General features: G+C 42.2%; 1 protein-coding gene across 3 annotated transcripts in view; it reads left to right on the top strand.

Moving 5' to 3' along the window:
• The first annotated feature begins 3724 nt into the window (after positions 1-3724).
• The window catches only part of LOC148514844 (uncharacterized), a 141281-nt gene continuing 119511 nt past the window's right edge, over positions 3725-25494 (top strand). For all 3 annotated transcript variants that reach the window (XM_088480873.1, XM_088480872.1, XM_088480870.1), the window contains exon 1: positions 3725-3810. The gene's annotated coding sequence lies outside the window, so the exon portion shown is untranslated. The remainder of the gene's footprint in view (positions 3811-25494) is intronic.

Raw genomic sequence — 25494 nt, 5'->3', positions numbered from 1 at the left:
TCCTTTAACAGACAGATGCACGCTTGTCGCTGCTGCTTTGAGGATGCAAGTGCGGCTACAGCCAACACAATTCACAAAGACAGAAAAAAGAAGAAGAATATTTTTATTGTTTGTGTAGCACACTTTGAGGGTGTCACCACCCTTTAACAGACAGACGCACGCTTGTCGCTGCTGCTTTGAGGATGCAGGTGGAATCTAGACGGGATTTGGAACCGGGGATACACTACCTCCATCAATTGTCTAAATCCCACTGCACTAATGGCGGATACCGGACGCACGTCTAACACCAACATAGCTGTCAAGGCCTCAGTTATACGTTTTGCTTCAGGATGACTGCTGTCGTACTTCATCCTCATCGCTAGGGACTGTTGGAGGGTCAATTGTTTAGTAAAAGTAGTGATGTTCCTACTTCCTCTCTGGGATGATGAACAACTCCCAGCAGCAGCAACAGCACTAGGAGGAAGTGGTTCTTGATCTTTCCCTATTTTATTTTTATCGGAGAAAGTTTGGTCCTCCATTTATGTTATATTGATATATACGTGCGGCTAAAGCGCACACAAACACAGAAAATGTTTTTTTATTTTTGCTGGAGAGTAGTGCATTTTGTGGGTTACACCACCCTTTAAGAAATGAGCCAGCCGGCTCTTTACTTATGGGACACAGGCGCACGCTTGGCTCTGCTCCTTTGTTGATGCACGTGCAGCCACAGTGCACACAAGTCACAAACACAGAAAATAATTTTTTTTTTGGTTTGGACTGGAGTGTACTTTGGGGGTTACAGCACCCTTTAACGGTCAAGCCAGCCGGCCCTTTACTTATGACACAGGCGCACGCTTGGCACTACTTTGTTGATGCACGTGCGGCTACTACGCACACAATTCACAAACACAGAAAATAATTTTTTTTTGGTTTGGACTGGAGTGTACTTTGGGGGTTACAGCACCCTTTAACGGTCAAGCCAGCCGGCCCTTTACTTATGACACAGGCGCACGCTTGGCACTACTTTGTTGATGCACGTGCGGCTACTGCGCACACAATTCACAAACACACAAAAAATATTATTTTTTTAGCACTTGGGGGGAGCACCCCTGATGGACAGAGCACCCCCTGGACACAACTACAGCACCCCTTAGGACTGGGACACTGCACAGGACTTTGGAGTGGACACAGCCCTTATGGAGAACTGACTGCACAACACAGTCCAGCCAGCCCCTATGGACTTTGAAGTAGTGGACACAGCCCCTATTAACAACAGCAGCACAGCACAACACAGCCAGCCCCTATGGACTTTGAAGTAGTGGACAACAGCAGCACAGCGCAGCACAGCACAGCACAACACTACTCTGCACTACACTACACTACACTACACAGCCCAGCCAGCCCTAACTCCCACCCTCCCTCTTCACTGTCCACAGCCGAGTGAGAAAATGGCGCCGACGCAGGTACCTTATATAGGATCCAAAACCCGCGAGACTCGGAAGGCGGGATGATGACGTTTTGCCTCGATTTCAAATCCGAGTCAGGCGGGAAAAGTCGAGCCTGACTCGGATCTGCCTTGGATCGGGGGGCTCAGGGGGGTTCGGATTTCAGAAATCCGAACCCGCTCACCCCTAGTTTCATGGCAACTTAATGCTTTCCACATACTTTTGTGTGTTACCACTATGGGTATACTAATAATAAACCATTATACTGTCACGTGTGGTCCCATATACTGACATTTACAATTCCAGCTGCCGTACAAGTATTACACCTAAGTAATCATGGGATCTATTCATAAAGAATGAGAAAATAGAATTGTTACTTTTCACTATATAGCGCATCATTTCGATGCAATATATAGTTTTGTTAAGTAACAATTCATGTACACCCCCCTCTGTGGCGAAGCAATGCAAAAAAGGCGGCTCCTGCGATCCTGTCTTCTTCTGCGGTCCTCTGGAGCTGTGTGCGCATGTGCCGGCGGAGGAGGGACAGAGCCAGTGGTAGAGTGAAAGCTCAAGGCTGCAATTCCACTTCCAGATCAGACAGCAGCTCCGGGTGGGGATGAGCAGGGCACAGCAAGCAGATGGGGGGGTTAAAGGCACAGCAAGCAGACCTGCGGGAGGGGAGTTTAGCGCACAGATGGAGGCTGTGGATGGAGCTTACAATAGCGGTGGCAGTTGTAGGAACGGGGTGGGGGGGGCTATCGGACAGCGGGGGCAGCCACAAGTCGGCACTGCAGGAGCCAGGAGGTGACCCGGGATATGCATATACTCTGGGCACCTCTAATTGGCTGCTGGCAGAGAAGGGGGTGGAAACGGGAGACAGCTGTCTTCACTGCTCTCCTCCCCTAACAGCACTGCTGACACCATCCTGAGATGGCGAATGCGGTGCTAGCAGAGGAACGCTGAGCTTTCCGTTCCTTTATGACTCTCACTCACCATACAAATGTATAATGATGCGATACATACAGGAGCTGGTGCCTCGCTGAAGTAATAAGCTTCTCCAGTGGTATCCTGCTCTATAAATAGCACAAAGCGGTGAAGTACCCTCTTTTCAGCTAAACGGGACACTTCACTCTTCATGAATAGACCCCCAAGTGTATAAATGTTATCCCTGTACCTATAGCATTGCAGGTGTAGTGCAATGTATGGAGAGTAACCATCACTGGGTGCACCCTCCCCAGCTTTTCCTTAGGCTAAGTCCTCCATGTTCTCAAACAACCTGTTTCGTCCAACATGACCCGTTCCACCAGGTACACAATGCTCTGCTCCTGGACTTCCCATCTAATGTATGATTGCAGCCACCTGTGGTGAACTAGGTAATAGATGAGACCGGTGTTTCACCACAGGTGGCTGCAATCATAAATCAAGTGGGAAGTCCAGGAGCAGAGCATTGTGTACCTGGTGGAAGGGGTCATGTTAATGCAGGTAAACTGGTGCTCGGAGAATGCAGGATATTTGCAGGTAAATGCAGGCACTAGGACAGGAGTAGTCAACCTGGTTCTCGAGAGCTACCAACAGTGCATGTTTTCTGGGTCTCCTCAAAGAATCCCAAGTGAAATAATTAGCTCCACCTGTGGATCTTTTCAAATGTGTTAGAGAGTAATGACTACACCTGTACACCAGCTGGTGGTCTGGATAACGTGAACTGTTAGTAGAACTTCAGGACTGAGGTTGGGAAGATAAACTAACAAGGGAAGTACTGTGGAGCAGGCTTAAATCAGAGTCACAGGTGCAGCCCACAGATGCTTAATTAGGCAATTATTCCAGACTGCAGGATTCCACATAGACCTAGGAACTACACTAAATGGAATGTGCTGGACAGGCACCACAGGAGAGAGCACCCCCACTGGAACGAAAGTAGTACTGCAAGGGGCCATGAACTGCTTTATATACTAAGGAATATTTGTTTCTGGTTTCACATTATAGATCCTATTTGAGACTAGTGCGGTGACTCTACATATTTACACTACACACTTCTAGCTGGCAAAGTAGGTTGCAGCGTTCAGAAAAACTCTGACACTGTGACATCATTAGTTACTTTCCAACCATTGGGGGCAGAGGCTGCAGCTACACAACTAACCTATTCTAGAACAATTCCTATAGTGGGATTTCTCTTAGTAGAAATGATCTGTAGTGTTATTCTCTGTGCATCTAATTAAGTATTATTTTTTATTTTGTCCCCCAGAGTGTCCCAAATCTTCTGGTCTAGTTTCCTCTACAAAAACTCCAATAATTGGTGATCCATCGTCTTATAATGGATGTGATTCTACATGTATTGTGATAGTCGTCGTCATCATCATCGCCATTGCCGCCATCAGTGGCATTGTAGGTGAGTATGTAGGAAATGGTCCAAACATTGGTGATCTGTTATAAGATGATGATGAAAATTCCCCAATACTGAAGACTAAAGGGCTTTCTGTATTAAGCGGTAAAAAGCCTGGAGAAATGGACCAGTGGGGAAGTTGCCCATAGCAACCAATCTCCTACCTATTTTATAGTCTGTACTTGATAAATGCTACCTCAAAGGTGATTGGTTGCTATGGGCAACTTCTCCAGGCTTTTCACTGCTTGATACATAAACCTAAGGGCTGTATTTAGGAACCAGCGGCTTTTCTAAGTCTCTTCTTCCCGTTGGATTGAAGGTGAAATGTAAAACTGCGCCCCAGTCGGTGTAAATGACGCCATAAATAAAGCCCCAAGCCTCTAATCGCTGTGTGTAATCTGTGTGTGTCCTCCCTCAGAGGGGAATGTATGACAATGAGGCAGGTTTGACCCTTATGACTGTAAAATATATGACAGTAGATAAATCTTACTTGACAATTTATTCACATTATTTCTGTGTGGTTTGTGGTCTGGTGTATTACATGCTGAGCTGTACTGACTACGCTGTATATGGTATGTAAGAACTTATGTACTGACTATGTGATCTTAGTTATTTTGTGTTAGTAAATTAGGTAGTGTCATTGCAGGGCTGTAGGGAGAGGTGTGCGGGCGTTGCTGTTGCCCTGGGGGCAGCACTGTCTCTGCACCATGGTCCCTGCATCTGGCTAGCAGGGCGCCTGTGACTGGCAGTAGTGCAGTGTTCAGGGCCGGTTCTAGACATTGTGGAGCTCAGGGCGAAAGTTCACAGTTGCGCCCCCCCACCCCCTCAAAAAAAAAACAACTTTTTTTAGATGACGTTCCTCTGCGCGCGCTTCCGGAAAGGGGGCGTGTCCTTGCGGAACACCCCCAATTCATCACACTGTGGGGCATGCCCAGAACCTACGAAGGTGTTGGGCTTCCCCCAAGCTCTCCCCTCATGGAGAATAATTGCCATGTGCAGTAATGCGCTTTACACAGTATGCCCTTTATAACACATTATGCCACACACAGTAATGTCCTGTATAACACATTATACCACACGCAGTAATGCCCTGTATAACACATTATACCACACGCAGTAATGCCCTGTATAACACATTACGAATCATGCAGTAATGACCTGTATAACACATTATGTCACACGCAGTAATGCCCTGTATAACACATTATACCACACGCAGTAATGCCCTGTATAACACATTATGTCACACGCAGTAATGCCCTGTATAACACATTATGCCACATGTAGTAATGCCCTGTATAACACATTATGCCACACGCAGTAATGCCCTGTATAACACATTATGTCACACGTAGTAATGCCCTGTATAACACATTACGAATCATGCAGTAATGCCCTGTATAACACATTATGCCACACACAGTAATGCCCTGTATAACACATTATACCACACGCAGTAATGCCCTGTATAACACATTACGAATCATGCAGTAATGACCTGTATAACACATTATGCCACACACAGTAATGCCCTGTATAACACATTATGTCACACGCAGTAATGCCCTGTATAACACATTATACCACACGCAGTAATGCCCTGTATAACACATTATGCCACACGCAGTAATGCCCTGTATAACACATTATACCACACGCAGTAATGCCCTGTACAACACATTATACCACACGCAGTAATGCCTTGTATAACACATTATACCACACGCAGTAATGCCCTGTATAACACATTATACCACACGCAGTAATGCCCTGTATAACACATTATACCACACGCAGTAATGCCCTGTATAACACATTATGCCACACGCAGTAATGCCCTTTATAACACATTATGCCACACACAGTAATGTCCTGTATAACACATTATACCACACGCAGTAATGCCCTGTATAACACATTACGAATCATGCAGTAATGACCTGTATAACACATTATGTCACACGCAGTAATGCCCTGTATAACACATTATACCACACGCAGTAATGCCCTGTATAACACATTATACCACACGCAGTAATGCCCTGTATAACACATTATGCCACACGCAGTAATGCCCTGTATAACACATTATGTCACACGTAGTAATGCCCTGTATAACACATTACGAATCATGCAGTAATGACCTGTATAACACATTATGCCACACGCAGTAATGCCCTGTATAACACACTATGTCACACGCAGTAATGCCCTTTATAACACATTATGCCACACACAGTAATGTCCTGTATAACACATTATACCACACGCAGTAATGCCCTGTATAACACATTACGAATCATGCAGTAATGACCTGTATAACACATTATGTCACACGCAGTAATGCCCTGTATAACACATTATGTCACACGCAGTAATGTCCTGTATAACACATTATGTCACACGCAGTAATGCCCTGTATAACACATTATACCACACGCAGTAATGCCCTGTATAACACATTATACCACACGCAGTAATGTCCTGTATAACACATTATACCACACGCAGTAATGCCCTGTATAACACATTATACCACACACAGTAATGCCCTGTATAACACATTATGTCACACGCAGTAATGTCCTGTATAACACATTATGTCACACGCAGTAATGCCCTGTATAACACATTATGTCACACGCAGTAATGCCCTGTATAACACATTATACCACACGCAGTAATGCCCTGTATAACACATTATACCACACGCAGTAATGCCCTGTATAACACATTATACCACACGCAGTAATGCCCTGTATAATACATTATACCACACGCAGTAATGCCCTGTATAACACATTATACCACACGCAGTAATGCCCTGTATAACACATTATACCACACGCAGTTATGTCCTGTATAACACATTATACCACACGCAGTAATGCCCTGTATAACACATTATGTCACACGCAGTAATGCCCTGTATAACACATTATGCCACACTCAGTAATGCCCTGTATAACACATTATACCACACGCAGTAATGCCCTGTATAACACATTATACCACACGCAGTAATGCCCTGTATAACACATTATACCACACGCAGTAATGCCCTGTATAACACATTATACCACACGCAGTAATGCCCTGTATAACACATTATACCACACGCAGTAATGCCCTGTATAATACATTATACCACACGCAGTAATGCCCTGTATAACACATTATACCACACGCAGTAATGCCCTGTATAACACATTATACCACACGCAGTTATGCCCTGTATAACACATTATACCACACGCAGTAATGCCCTGTATAACACATTATACCACACGCAGTAATGCCCTGTATAACACATTATACCACACGCAGTAATGCCCTGTATAACACATTATGTCACATGCAGTAATGCCCTGTATAACACATTATGCCACACGCAGTAATGCCCTGTATAACACATTATGTCACACGCAGTAATGCCCTGTATAACACATTATGCCACATGTAGTAATGCCCTGTATAACACATTATGTCACACGTAGTAAAGCCCTGTATAACACATTATGCCACACGCAGTAATGCCCTGTATAGCACATTATACCACACGCAGTAATGCCCTGTATAACACATTATGTCACACGTAGTAATGCCCTGTATAACACATTACGAATCATGCAGTAATGACCTGTATAACACATTATGTCACACGCAGTAATGTCCTGTATAACACATTATACCACACGCAGTAATGCCCTGTATAACACATTATACCACACGCAGTAATGCCCTGTATAACACATTATACCACACGCAGTAATGCCCTGTATAACACATTATGTCACACGCAGTAATGCCCTGTATAACACATTATACCACACGCAGTAATGCCCTGTATAACACATTATACCACACGCAGTAATGCCCTGTATAACACATTATACCACACGCAGTAATGCCTTGTATAACACATTATACCACACGCAGTAATGTCCTGTATAACACATTATACCACACGCAGTAATGTCCTGTATAACACATTATACCACACGCAGTAATGCCCTGTATAACACATTATGTCACACGCAGTAATGCCCTGTATAACACATTATACCACACGCAGTAATGTCCTGTATAACACATTATACCACACGCAATAATGCCCTGTATAACACATTATGTCACACACAGTAATGCCCTGTATAACACATTATACCACACGCAGTAATGCCCTGTATAACACATTATACCACACACAGTAATGCCCTGTATAACACATTATGCCACACGCAGTAATGCCCTGTATAACACATTATGCCACACGCAGTAATGCCCTGTATAACACATTATGCCACACGCAGTAATGCCCTGTATAACACATTATGCCACACACAGTAATGCCCTGTATAACACATTATGTCACATGCAGTAATGTCCTGTATAACACATTATACCACACGCAGTAATGCCCTGTATAACACATTATGTCACACGCAGTAATGCCCTGTATAACACATTATGTCACACGTAGTAATGCCCTGTATAACACATTATGTCACATGCAGTAATGTCCTGTATAACACATTATACCACACGCAGTAATGCCCTGTATAACACATTATGTCACATGCAGTAATGTCCTGTATAACACATTATACCACACGCAGTAATGCGCTGTATAACACATTATGTCACACGCAGTAATGCCCTGTATAACACATTATACCACACGCAGTAATGCCCTGTATAACACATTATGTCACACGCAGTAATGCCCTGTATAACACATTATGTCACATGCAGTAATGTCCTGTATAACACATTATGTCACACGCAGTAATGCCCTGTATAACACATTATGTCACACGCAGTAAAGCCCTGTATAACACATTATGTCACACGCAGTAATGTCCTGTATAACACATTATGTCACATGTAGTAATGCCCTGTATAACACATTATGTCACACGCAGTAATGCCCTGTATAACACATTATCCCACAAGCAGTAATGCCCTGTATGACACATTATGCCACACGTAGTAATGCCCTGTATAACACATTATGTCACACGCAGTAATGCCCTGTATAACACATTATGCCACACGTAGTAATGCCCTGTATAACACATTATGCCACACACAGTAATGTCCTGTATAACACATTATGTCACACGCAGTAATGCCCTGTATAACACATTATACCACACGCAGTAATGCCCTGTATATCACATTATGTAACACGCAGTAATGCCCTTTATAACACATTATGCCACACACACAGTAATGTCCTGTATAACACATTATGCCACATGCAGTAATGCCCTGTATAACACATTATACCACACGCAGTAATGTCCTGTATAATACATTATGTCACACGCAGTAATGCCCTGTATATCACATTATACCACACGCAGTAATGCCCTGTATATCACATTATGTAACACGCAGTAATGCCCTTTATAACACATTATGCCACACACAGTAATGTCCTGTATAACACATTATACCACACGCAGTAATGCCCTTTATAACACATTATGCCACACACAGTAATGTCCTGTATAACACATTATGCCACATGCAGTAATGCCCTGTATAACACATTATGTCACACGCAGTAAAGCCCTGTATAACACATTATGCCACACGCAGTAATGCCCTGTATAACACATTATACCACACGCAGTAATGTCCTGTATAATACATTATGTCACACGCAGTAATGCCCTGTATAACAAATTATACCACACGCAGTAATGCCCTGTATAACACATTATACCACACGCAGTAATGCCCTGTATAACACATTATGTCACACGTAGTAATGCCCTGTATAACACATTATACCACACGCAGTAATGCCCTGTATAACACATTATGCCACACGCAGTAATGACCTGTATAACACATTATACCACACGCAGTAATGACCTGTATAACACATTATACCACACGCAGTAATGCCCTGTATAACACATTATGCCACACGCAGTAATGACCTGTATAACACATTATACCACACGCAGTAATGCCCTGTATAACACATTATACCACACGCAGTAATGCCCTGTATATCACATTATGTAACACGCAGTAATGCCCTTTATAACACATTATGCCACACACAGTAATGTCCTGTATAACACATTATGTCACACGCAGTAATGCCCTGTATAACACATTATGCTATATGCAGTAATGCCCTGTATAACACATTATACCACACGCAGTAATGTCCTGTATAACACATTATGTCACACGCAGTAATGCCCTGTATAACACATCATGTCACACGCAGTAATGCCCTGTATAACACATCATGTCACACGCAGTAATGCCCTGTATATCACATTATGTCACACGCAGTAATGCCCTGTATAACACATTATGTCACACGCAGTAATGCCCTGTATAACACATTATACCACACGCAGTAATGCCCTGTATAACACATTATGTCACACACAGTAATGCCCTGTATAACACATTATACCACACGCAGTAATGCCCTGTATATCACATTATGTAACACGCAGTAATGCCCTTTATAACACATTATACCACACGCAGTAATGTCCTGTATAATACATTATGCCACACACAGTAATGTCCTGTATAACACATTATGCCACACGCAGTAATGCCCTGTATAACATTATACCACACGCAGTAATGCCCTGTATAACACATTATACCACACGCAGTAATGCCCTGTATAACACATTATACCACACGCAGTAATGCCCTGTATAACACATTATGTCACACGTAGTAATGCCCTCTATAACACATTATGTCACACGCAGTAATGCCCTGTATAACACATTATACCACACGCAGTAATGCCCTGTATAACACATTATGCCACACGCAGTAATGACCTGTATAACAAATTATGCCACATGCAGTAATGCCCTGTATAACACATTATGCCACACGCAGTAATGCCCTGTATAACACATTACACCACACGCAGTAATGCCCTGTATAACACATTATACCACACGCAGTAATGCCCTGTATGACACATTATGCCACACGCAGTAATGCCCTGTATAACACATTATGCCACACGTAGTAATGCCCTGTATAACACATTATGTCACACGCAGTAATGCCCTGTATAACACATTATGTCACACGCAGTAATGCCCTGTATAACACATTATACCACACACAGTAATGCCCTGTATAACACATTATGTCACACGCAGTAATGCCCTGTATAACACATTATGTCACACGCAGTAATGCCCTGTATAACACATTATGCCACATGTAGTAATGCCCTGTATAACACATTATGCCACACGCAGTAATGCCCTGTATAACACATTATGTCACACGTAGTAATGCCCTGTATAACACATTACGAATCATGCAGTAATGACCTGTATAACACATTATGTCACACGCAGTAATGTCCTGTATAACACATTATACCACACGCAGTAATGCCCTGTATAACACATTATACCACACGCAGTAATGCCCTGTATAACACATTATACCACACGCAGTAATGCCCTGTATAACACATTATGTCACACGCGGTAATGCCCTGTATAACACATTATACCACACGCAGTAATGTCCTGTATAACACATTATACCACACGCAATAATGCCCTGTATAACACATTATGTCACACGCAGTAATGTCCTGTATAACACATTATACCACACGCAGTAATGTCCTGTATAACACATTATACCACACGCAGTAATGTCCTGTATAACACATTATACCACACGCAGTAATGTCCTGTATAACACATTATACCACACGCAGTAATGTCCTGTATAACACATTATACCACACGCAGTAATGTCCTGTATAACACATTATACCACACGCAGTAATGCCCTGTATAACACATTATACCACACGCAGTAATGCCCTGTATAACACATTATGTCACACGCAGTAATGCCCTGTATAACACATTATACCACACGCAGTAATGCCCTGTATAACACATTATGTCACACGCAGTAATGCCCTGTATAACACATTATACCACACGCAGTAATGCCTTGTATAACACATTATACCACACGCAGTAATGCCCTGTATAACACATTATGTCACACGCAGTAATGCCCTGTATAACACATTATGTCACACGCAGTAATGCCCTGTATAACACATTATACCACACGCAGTAATGCCTTGTATAACACATTATACCACACGCAGTAATGCCTTGTATAACACATTATACCACACGCGGTAATGCCCTGTATAACACATTATGTCACACACAGAAATACCCTGTATAACACATTATACCACACACAATAATGCCCTGTATAACACATTATGTCACACGCAGTAATGCCCTGTATAACACATTATGTCACACGCAGTAATGCCCTGTATAACACATTATACCACACGCAGTAATGCCCTGTATAACACATTATGCCACACGCAGTAATGCCCTGTATAACACATTATGCCACACGCAGTAATGCCCTGTATAACACATTATGTCACACGCAGTAATGTCCTGTATAACACATTATGTCACATGCAGTAATGCCCTGTATAACACATTATGTCACACGCAGTAATGCCCAGTATAACACATTATGCCACACGCAGTAATGCCCTGTATAACACATTATACCACACGCAGTAATGCCCTGTATAACACATTATACCACACGCAGTAATGCCCTGTATAACACATTATGTCACACGCAGTAATGCCCTGTATAACACATTATGTCACACGCAGTAATGTCCTGTATAACACATTATGTCACATGCAGTAATGCCCTGTATAACACATTAGACCACACGCAGTAATGCCCTGTATAACACATTATACCACACGTAGTAATGCCCTGTATAACACATTATACCACACGAAGTAATGCCCTGTATAACACATTATGCCACACACAGTAATGTCCTGTATAACACATTATGTCACACGCAGTAATGCCCTGTATAACACATTATGTCACATGTAGTAAAGCCCTGTATAACACATTATACCACACGCAGTAATGCCCTGTATAACACATTATGTCACACGCAGTAATGCCCTGTATAACACATTATGCCACACACATTATACCACACGCAGTAATGCCCTGTATAACACATTATGTCACAAGCAGTAATGCCCTGTATAACACATTATGTCACATGTAGTAATGCCCTGTATAACACATTATACCACACGCAGTAATGCCCTGTTTAACACATTATGTCACATGTAGTATTGCCCTGTATAACACATTATACCACACGCAGTAATGCCCTGTATAACACATTACGTCACACGCAGTAATGCCCTGTATAACACATTATGTCACACGCAGTAATGCCCTGTATAACACATTACGCCACACGCAGTAATGTCCTGTATAACACATTATACCACACGCAGTAATGCCTTGTATAACACATTATACCACACGCAGTAATGCCCTGTATAACACATTATGCCACATGCAGTAATGCCCTGTATAACAAATTATGTCACATGTAGTAATGCCCTGTATAACACATTATGTCACACGCAGTAATGCCCTGTATAACACATTATACCACACGCAGTAATGCCCTGTATAATACATTATGTCACACGCAGTAAAGCCCTGTATAACACATTATGTCACACGCAGTAATGTCCTGTATAACACATTATGTCACACGTAGTAATGCCCTGTATAACACATTATACCACACGCAGTAAAGCCCTGTATAACACATTATGTCACACACAGTAATGCCCTGTATAACACATTATACCACACGCAGTAAAGCCCTGTATAACACATTATGTCACACGCAGTAATGCCCAGTATAACACATTATGCCACACGCAGTAATGCCCTGTATAACACATTATACCACACGCAGTAATGCCCTGTATAACACATTATACCACACGCAGTAATGCCCTGTATAACACATTATGTCACACGCAGTAAAGCCCTGTATAACACATTATGTCACACGCAGTAATGTCCTGTATAACACATTATGTCACATGCAGTAATGCCCTGTATAACACATTAGACCACACGCAGTAATGCCCTGTATAACACATTATACCACACGTAGTAATGCCCTGTATAACACATTATACCACACGAAGTAATGCCCTGTATAACACATTATGCCACACACAGTAATGTCCTGTATAACACATTATGTCACACGCAGTAATGCCCTGTATAACACATTATGTCACATGTAGTAAAGCCCTGTATAACACATTATACCACACGCAGTAATGCCCTGTATAACACATTATGTCACACGCAGTAATGCCCTGTATAACACATTATGCCACACACATTATACCACACGCAGTAATGCCCTGTATAACACATTATGTCACAAGCAGTAATGCCCTGTATAACACATTATGTCACATGTAGTAATGCCCTGTATAACACATTATACCACACGCAGTAATGCCCTGTTTAACACATTATGTCACATGTAGTATTGCCCTGTATAACACATTATACCACACGCAGTAATGCCCTGTATAACACATTACGTCACACGCAGTAATGCCCTGTATAACACATTATGTCACACGCAGTAATGCCCTGTATAACACATTACGCCACACGCAGTAATGTCCTGTATAACACATTATACCACACGCAGTAATGCCTTGTATAACACATTATACCACACGCAGTAATGCCCTGTATAACACATTATGCCACATGCAGTAATGCCCTGTATAACAAATTATGTCACATGTAGTAATGCCCTGTATAACACATTATGTCACACGCAGTAATGCCCTGTATAACACATTATACCACACGCAGTAATGCCCTGTATAATACATTATGTCACACGCAGTAAAGCCCTGTATAACACATTATGTCACACGCAGTAATGTCCTGTATAACACATTATGTCACACGTAGTAATGCCCTGTATAACACATTATACCACACGCAGTAAAGCCCTGTATAACACATTATGTCACACACAGTAATGCCCTGTATAACACATTATACCACACGCAGTAAAGCCCTGTATAACACATTATGTCACACGTAGTAATGCCCTGTATAACACATTATGTCACACGCAGTAATGCCCTGTATAACACATTATGTCACACGTAGTAATGCCCTGTATAACACATTATGTCACACGCAGTAATGCCCTGTATAACACATTATGTCACACGCAGTAATGCCCTGTATAACACATTATGTCACACGCAGTAATGCCCTGTATAACACATTATGTCACACGCAGTAATGCCCTGTATAACACATTATACCACATACCACACGCAGTAATGCCCTGTATAACACATTATGCCACACGCAGTAATGCCCTGTATAACACATTATGTCTTACACAGTAATGCCCTGTATAACACATTATGCCACACGCAGTAATGCCCTGTATAACACATTATGTCACACGCAGTAATGCCCTGTATAACACATTATGTCACACGCAGTAATGCCCTGTATAACACATTATACCACACACAGTAATGTCCTGTATAACACATTACACCACACGCAGTAATGCCCTGTATAACACATTATGCCACACGCAGTAATGCCCTGTATAACACATTATGCCACACGTAGTAATGCCCTGTATAACACATTATGTCACACGCAGTAATGCCCTGTATAACACATTATACCACACGCAGTAATGCCCTGTATAACACATTATACCACACGCAGTAATGCCCTGTATAACACATTATATCACACGCAGTAATGCCCTGTATAACACATTATACCACACGCAGTAATGCCCTGTATAACACATTATACCACACGCAGTAATGTCCTGTATATCACATTATGTAACACGCAGTAATGCCCTTTATAACACATTATGCCACACACAGTAATGTCCTGTATAACACATTATGTCACACGCAGTAATGCCCTGTATAACAAATTATACCACACGCAGTAATGCCCTGTATAACACATTATACCACACGTAGTAATGCCCTGTATAACACATTATGTCACACGTAGTAATGCCCTGTATAACACATTATGTCACACGCAGTAATGCCCTGTATAACACATTATACCACACGCAGTAATGCCCTGTATAACACATTATGCCACACGCAGTAATGACCTGTATAACAAATTATGCCACACACAGTAATGCCCTGTATAACACATTATGTCACACGTAGTAATGCCCTGTATAACACATTATGTCACACGCAGTAATGCCCTGTATAACACATTATGTCACATGTAGTAATGCCCTGTATAACACATTATGTCACACGCAGTAATGCCCTGTATAACACATTATGTCACACGCAGTAATGCCCTGTATAACACATTATGTCACACGCAGTAATGCCCTGTATAACACATTATGCCACATGCAGTAATGCCCTGTATAACACATTATGTCACACGCAGTAATGCCCTGTATAACACATTATACCACATACCACACGCAGTAATGCCCTGTATAACACATTATGCCACACGCAGTAATGACCTGTATAACAAATTATGCCACATGCAGTAATTCCCTGTATAACACATTATGCCACACGCAGTAATGCCCTGTATAACACATTATGTCTTACACAGTAATGCCCTGTATAACACATTATGCCACACGCAGTAATGCCCTGTATAACACATTATGTCACACGCAGTAATGCCCTGTATAACACATTATGTCACACGCAGTAATGCCCTGTATAACACATTATACCACACACAGTAATGTCCTGTATAACACATTACACCACACGCAGTAATGCCCTGTATAACACATTATGTCACACGCAGTAATGCCCTGTATAACACATTATACCACACGCAGTAATGCCCTGTATGACACATTATGCCACACGCAGTAATGCCCTGTATAACACATTATGCCACACGTAGTAATGCCCTGTATAACACATTATGTCACACGCAGTAATGCCCTGTATAACACATTATACCACACGCAGTAATGCCCTGTATAACACATTATACCACACGCAGTAATGCCCTGTATAACACATTATATCACACGCAGTAATGCCCTGTATATCACATTATGTAACACGCAGTAATGCCCTTTATAACACATTATGCCACACACAGTAATGTCCTGTATAACACATTATGTCACACGCAGTAATGCCCTGTATAACAAATTATACCACACGCAGTAATGCCCTGTATAACACATTATACCACACGTAGTAATGCCCTGTATAACACATTATGTCACACGTAGTAATGCCCTGTATAACACATTATGTCACACGCAGTAAAGCCCTGTATAACACATTATGTCACACGCAGTAATGCCCTGTATAACACATTATACCACACGCAGTAATGCCCTGTATAACACATTATGCCACACGCAGTAATGCCCTGTATAACACATTACACCACACGCAGTAATGTCCTGTATAACGCATTATGTCACACGCAGTAATGCCCTGTATAACGCATTATGTCACACGCAGTAATGCCCTGTATAACACATTATACCACACGTAGTAATGCCCTGTATAACACATTATGTCACACGTAGTAATGCCCTGTATAACACATTATGTCACACGCAGTAAAGCCCTGTATAACACATTATGTCACACGCAGTAATGCCCTGTATAACACATTATACCACACGCAGTAATGCCCTGTATAACACATTATGCCACACGCAGTAATGCCCTGTATAACGCATTATGTCACACGCAGTAATGTCCTGTATAACGCATTATGTCACACGCAGTAATGCCCTGTATAACACATTATGTCACACGCAGTAATGCCCTGTATAACACATTATACCACACGCAGTAATGTCCTGTATAACACATTATGTCACACGCAGTAATGCCCTGTATAACACAGTATATCACACGCAGTAATGCCCTGTATAACACATTATGCCACACGCAGTAATGCCCTGTATAACACATTATGTCACATGTAGTAATGTCCTGTATAACACAGTATACCACACGCAGTAATGCCCTGTATAACATTATACCACACGCAGTAATGCCCTGTATAACACATTACACCACACGCAGTAATGCCCTGTATAACGCATTATGTCACACGCAGTAATGCCCTGTATAACGCATTATGTCACACGCAGTAATGTCCTGTATAACGCATTATGTCACACGCAGTAATGCCCTGTATAACGCATTATGTCACACGCAGTAATGCCCTGTATAACACATTATGTCACACGCAGTAATGCCCTGTATAACACATTATACCACACGCAGTAATGTCCTGTATAACACATTATGTCACACGCAGTAATGCCCTGTATAACACAGTATATCACACGCAGTAATGACCTGAATAACACATTATGTCACACGCAGTAATGCCCTGTATAACACATTATGTCACACGCAGTAAAGCCCTGTATAACACATTATGTCACACGTAGTAATGCCCTGTATAACACATTATGTCACACGCAGTAATGCCCTGTATAACACATTATACCACACGCAGTAATGCCCTGTATAACACATTATGTCACACGCAGTAAAGCCCTGTATAACACATTATGTCACACGCAGTAATGCCCTGTATAACACATTATACCACACGCAGTAATGCCCTGTATAACACATTATACCACATGCAGTAATGCCCTGTATGACACATTATGCCACACGCAGTAATGCCCTGTATAACACATTATGCCACACGTAGTAATGGCCTGTATAACACATTATGTCACACGCAGTAATGCCCTGTATAACACATTATGTCACACGCAGTAATGCCCTGTATAACACATTATACCACACGCAGTAATGCCCTGTATATCACATTATGTAACACGCAGTAATGCCCTTTATAACACATTATGCCACACACAGTAATGTCCTGTATAACACATTATACCACACGCAGTAATGCCCTGTATATCACATTATGTAACACGCAGTAATGCCCTTTATAACACATTATGCCACACACAGTAATGCCCTGTATAACACATTATACCACACGCAGTAATGTCCTGTATAACACATTATACCACACGCAGTAATGCCCTGTATGACAAATTATACCACACGCAGTAATGCCCTGTATAACACATTATACCACACGCAGTAATGTCCTGTATAACACATTATATCACACGCAGTAATGCCCTGTATAACGCATTATGCCACACGCAGTAATGCCCTGTATAACACATTATGTCACACGCAGTAATGCCCTGTATAACACATTATACCACACGCAGTAATGCCCTGTATAACACATTATGTCACACGCAGTAATGCCCTGTATAACACATTATGCTATATGCAGTAATGCCCTGTATAACACATTATACCACACGCAGTAATGTCCTGTATAATACATTATGTCACACGCAGTAATGCCCTGTATAACACATTATGTCACATGTAGTATTGCCCTGTATAACACATTATGCCACACGCAGTAATGCCCTGTATAACACATTATCCCACACGCAGTAATGCCCTGTATAACACATTATGCCACACGCAGTAATGCCCTGTATAACACATTATACCACACGCAGTAATGCCCTGTATAACACATTATGCCACACGCAGTAATGCCCTGTATAACACATTTTACCACACGCAGTAATGCCCTGTATAACACATTTTACCACACGCAGTAATGCCCTGTATAACACATTATACCACACGCAGTAATGTCCTGTATAACACATTATACCACACGCAGTAATGTCCTGTATAACACATTATACCACACGCAGTAATGCCCTGTATAACACATTATACCACACGCAGTAATGTCCTGTATAACACATTATACCACACGCAGTAATGCCCTGTATAACACATTATGCCACACGCAGTAATGACCTGTATAACACATTGTTACACGCAGTAATGCCCTGTATAACACATTATACCACACGCAGTAATGCCCTGTATAACACATTATACCACACGCAGTAATGCCCTGTATAACACATTATACCACACGCAGTAATGCCCTGTATAACACATTATACCACACGCAGTAATGCCCTGTATAACACATTATGCCACACGCAGTAATGCCCTGTATAACACATTATGTCACACGCAGTAATGCCCTGTATAACACATTATGTCACACGCAGTAATGCCCTGTATAACACATTATGCCACACGCAGTAATGCCCTGTATAACACATTATACCACACGCAGTAATGCCCTGTATAACACATTATGTCACACGCAGTAATGCCCTGTATAACACATTATGCCACACGCAGTAATGTCCTGTATAACACATTATGCCACACGCAGTAATGCCCTGTATAACACATTATGTCACACGCAGTAATGCCCTGTATAACACATTATACCACACGCAGTAATGCCCTGTATAACACATTATGTCACACGCAGTAATGCCCTGTATAACACATTATACCACACGCAGTAATGCCCTGTATAACACATTATACCACACGCAGTAATGTCCTGTATAACACATTATACCACACGCAGTAATGTCCTGTATAACACATTATACCACACGCAGTAATGCCCTGTATAACACATTATGTCACACGCAGTAATGCCCTGTATAACACATCATGTCACACGCAGTAATGCCCTTTATATCACATTATGTAACACGCAGTAATGCCCTGTATAACACATTATACCACACGCAGTAATGCCCTGTATAACAAATTATGCCACACGCAGTAATGCCCTGTATAACACATTATGTCACACGCAGTAATGTCCTGTATAATACATTATGTCACACGCAGTAATGCCCTGTATGACAAATTATACCACACGCAGTAATGCCCTGTATAACACATTATATCACACGCAGCAATGCCCTGTATAACGCATTATGCCACACGCAGTAATGCCCTGTATAACACATTATGTCACACGCAGTAATGCCCTGTATAACACATTATGTCACACGCAGTAATGCCCTTTATAACACATTATGTCACACGCAGTAATGCCCTGTATAACACATTATGCTATATGCAGTAATGCCCTGTATAACACATTATGCCACACGCAGTAATGCCCTGTATAACACATTATACCACACGCAGTAATGTCCTGTATAACACATTATACCACACGCAGTAATGCCCTGTATGACAAATTATACCACACGCAGTAATGCCCTGTATAACACATTATATCACACGCAGTAATGCCCTGTATAACACATTATGTCACACGCAGTAATGCCCTGTATAACACATTATGTCACACGCAGTAATGCCCTGTATAACACATTATGCTATATGCAGTAATGCCCTGTATAACACATTATACCACACGCAGTAATGTCCTGTATAATACATTATGTCACACGCAGTAATGCCCTGTATAACACATTATGTCACATGTAGTATTGCCCTGTATAACACATTATACCACACGCAGTAATGTCCTGTATAATACATTATGTCACACGCAGTAATGCCCTGTATAACACATCATGTCACACGCAGTAATGCCCTGTATATCACATTATGTAACACGCAGTAATGACCTGTATAACACATTATACCACACGCAGTAATGCCCTGTATAACAAATTATGCCACACGCAGTAATGCCCTGTATAACACATTATGCCTGTATAACACATTATGTCACACGCAGTAATGCCCTGTATAACACATTATGTCACACGCAGTAATGTCCTGTATAATACATTATGTCACACGCAGTAATGCCCTGTATGACAAATTATACCACACGCAGTAATGCCCTGTATAACACATTATATCACACGCAGTAATGCCCTGTATAACGCATTATGCCACACGCAGTAATGCCCTGTATAACACATTATGTCACACGCAGTAATGCCCTGTATAACACATTATGTCACACGCAGTAATGCCCTTTATAACACATTATGTCACACGCAGTAATGCCCTGTATAACACATTATGCTATATGCAGTAATGCCCTGTATAACACATTATACCACACGCAGTAATGTCCTGTATAACACATTATGTCACACGCAGTAATGCCCTGTATAACACATTATGTCACACGCAGTAATGCCCTGTATAACACATTATGCCACACGCAGTAATGCCCTGTATAACACATCATGTCACACGCAGTAATGCCCTGTATAACACATCATGTCACACGCAGTAATGCCCTGTATATCACATTATGTAACACGCAGTAATGCCCTGTATAACACATTATACCACACGCAGTAATGCCCTGTATAACACATTATGTCACACGCAGTAATGTCCTGTATAACGCATTATGCCACACGCAGTAATGCCCTGTATAACGCATTATGCCACACACAGTAATGTCCTGTATAACACATTATACCACACGCAGTAATGCCCTGTATAACACATTATATCACACGCAGTAATGCCCTGTATAACACATTATGCCTGTATAACACATTATGTCACACACAGTAATGTCCTGTATAACGCATTATGCCACACGCAGTAATGCCCTGTATAACGCATTATGCCACACACAGTAATGTCCTGTATAACACATTATACCACACGCAGTAATGCCCTGTATAACACATTATGTCACACGCAGTAATGCCCTGTATAACACATTATGTCACACGCAGTAATGCCCTGTATAACACATTATGTCACACGCAGTAATGCCCTTTATAACACATTATGTCACACGCAGTAATGCCTTGTATAACACATTATACCACACGCAGTAATGCCCAGTATAACACACTATGCCACACGCAGTAATGCCCTTTATAACACATTATGTCACACGCAGTAATGCCCAGTATAACACACTATGCCACACGCAGTAATGCCCTGTATAACACATTATGCCACACGCAGTAATGTCCTGTATAACACATTATACCACACACATTAATGCCCTGTATAACACATTATGTCACACACAGTAATGTCCTGTATAACACATTATGTCACACGCAGTAATGCCCTGTATAACACATTATGCCACACGCAGTAATGTCCTGTATAACACATTATGTCACACGCAGTAATGCCCTGTATAACACATTATGTCACACGCAGTAATGCCCTGTATAACACATTATACCACACGCAGTAATGCCCTGTATAACACATTATACCACACGCAGTAATGCCCTGTATAACACATTATGTCACACGCAGTAATGCCCTGTATAACACATTATACCACACACAGTAATGCCCTGTATAACACATTATGTCACACGCAGTAATGCCCTGTATAACACATTATGCCACACGCAGTAATGCCCTGTATAACACATTATGTCACACACAGAAATACCCTGTATAACACATTATACCACACGCAGTAATGCCCTGTATAACACATTATGCCACACGCAGTAATGTCCTGTATAACACATTATACCACACGCAGTAATGTCCTGTATAACACATTATACCACACGCAGTAATGCCCTGTATAACACATTATGTCACGCGCAGTAATGCCCTGTATAACACATTATGTCACGCGCAGTAATGCCCTGTATAACACATTATGTCACGCGCAGTAATGCCCTGTATAACACATTATGTCACACGCAGTAATGCCCTGTATAACACATTATGTCACATGCAGTAATGCCCTTCACATTATGTCAAACGCAGTAATGCCCTGTATAACACATTATACCACACGCAGTAATGCCCTGTATAACACATTATGCCATATGCAGTAAGAACCTGTATAACACATTATGCCACACACAGTAATTACCTTTATAATACAGTATCCCCAATTCAAATTATACCACACATTAGTCCTTATTCATGTTATGACACACAGTGGTGCCCCTTTTACACAATGCCCAAATTAGTGCCCCTTATACACAAGGCCCACAGTACTGAATAGTAGTGCCCCTAATGCAATGCCCACATTAGTAGTACCCCTAATACAATTCCCACAGTAGTGATGCCCCTTATAGAATGCTCACAGCAGTGGTGCCCCTTACACAATGGCCCCGGTAGTGGTGCCCCCCATGCTGTGCCCGCAGTGGTAATGCCCACAGTGTTAATGCTCCCATTGGTAAAGTCCCCTATGGTAGTGCCCCCATTGGTAATGCCCCCAATAGTAGTGCTCACAGTAGTAGTGCCCCCAGTAGTAATTCCACACTAGAGACATGCCCCCAGTAGTAATGCCCCCTTATAGACATGCCCCCAGTAGTAATGCCCCCTTATAGACATGCCCCCTTGTAGACATGCCCCCTTATAGACATGCCCCCAGTAGTAATGCCCCCTTATAGACATGCCCCCAGTAGTAATGCCCCCTTATAGACATGCCCCCAGTAGTAATGCCCCCTTACAGACATGCCCCAGTAGTAATGCCCCCTTATGGACATGCTCCAGTAGTAATACCCCCTTATAGACATGCCCCCAGTAGTAATACCCCCTTATAGACATGCCACAGTAGTAATGCCCCCTTATAGACTTGCCCCCAGTAGTAATGCCCCCATACCTCCCTTATGAAAAATAAAATATATAAACACAATACTTACCTTAGGCCCCGCTCCTGCATCCGGTCCGACCGCGGCTCCACCACGGATCTATGGGAGAGACGTCATGACGTCCCTCCCATAGTGCTCTATGCGGGAGCCGGAGCTCTGAAGTGAGCTTCGGCTGCTACTGCAGGGAGGGAGCCAGGTGCCCGCTGATAACAAATATCAGCGGATGCCCGGCAACGCGGGGGGGGACCGGCGCTGGGTTTTTTTTTTTTCCTTCCCTCCTGGGGACTCAGTGGGGCCCCGCTCCAGGTGACGGCCCTGTTAACCCGTCCCTGGAACCGCCACTGGTTGTGTTAGTGTCCCCCGGAGCATCCAGGCACGCACCCTGCTTTGTGTAGTGCAGTCGTTCTACTGACCCCGCCCCTCCTGTGATGTCACAGGATTGGGGGCAGGACTGGCAGAGTATGGCAGGGAACCCTCGACCACCTCTGTGTGATTACATGGTTTATCCTCACATTTATCATCCACTAAACCACAATTGTGACTTAGCTGATGATACATTTGTTTATAGAGCAATTGACAGATAATAGAAAGTTACTTCATAGATTATCTTATTATTGTATCAAGTCTTGGAAAGAGAGAGTGCAGATGCAACCAATCAGCTTCCATCTGTAACTGTGCTAGATAAATGACAGAAGCTGATTGGTTGCTCTGGGCTCCACTTTATTTCTGCCCCAGGCTTGTTACATCATTCCCTTAGGCCCAAATATAGTAGCCTGTGATTTTATGGATAATGGGCCGTATTCAAGTAGACGTGAAAAGCTCTAATCGGCGTAAATTTTGCCTATTACTGCTTTTCGTCTGTTCAAAATTTATCTCCTAATTCAATTCCAGGGCGATGTCACCTAAGCGGAAACTCAATGCAATGTAATAGGCGAAAACGTTTCTCCAATGAATAGCGGGTGCAAAATCTTTATTTTGGGGTACAAAGGTGGGGAAATGACTCAGAACCCTTGGGACAGCCCCCCAAAGGACAAATATGCAAAAAAAAAAAAACCCCACCAAAAACACCCCAAAAGAGACATGTCATTTGTGGGGTATAAAAGGGGGGACGAGCATAAAAACTAGCAAAATAGGTTTCTTGGAGGCTGTAAGGATGGGTCAGGTGTTTTTGGGATTGCAGGTGCATGCACCAGGTGGATTTTTCATGTTTTTTTTTTTTAAACTTCACTTTAGAGACATAATAATATGCTAGCACCCATTTTCAAGTATCCCAA

Source organism: Taudactylus pleione, unplaced genomic scaffold (genome assembly GCF_031769625.1).
Source record: "Taudactylus pleione unplaced genomic scaffold, aTauple2 ptg000257l, whole genome shotgun sequence".
NCBI classification, from domain to species: domain Eukaryota; kingdom Metazoa; phylum Chordata; class Amphibia; order Anura; family Myobatrachidae; genus Taudactylus; species Taudactylus pleione.
The sequence above is the reverse complement of the archived record's forward strand: the minus strand, read 5'-3'. Positions and strand labels throughout refer to the sequence as shown.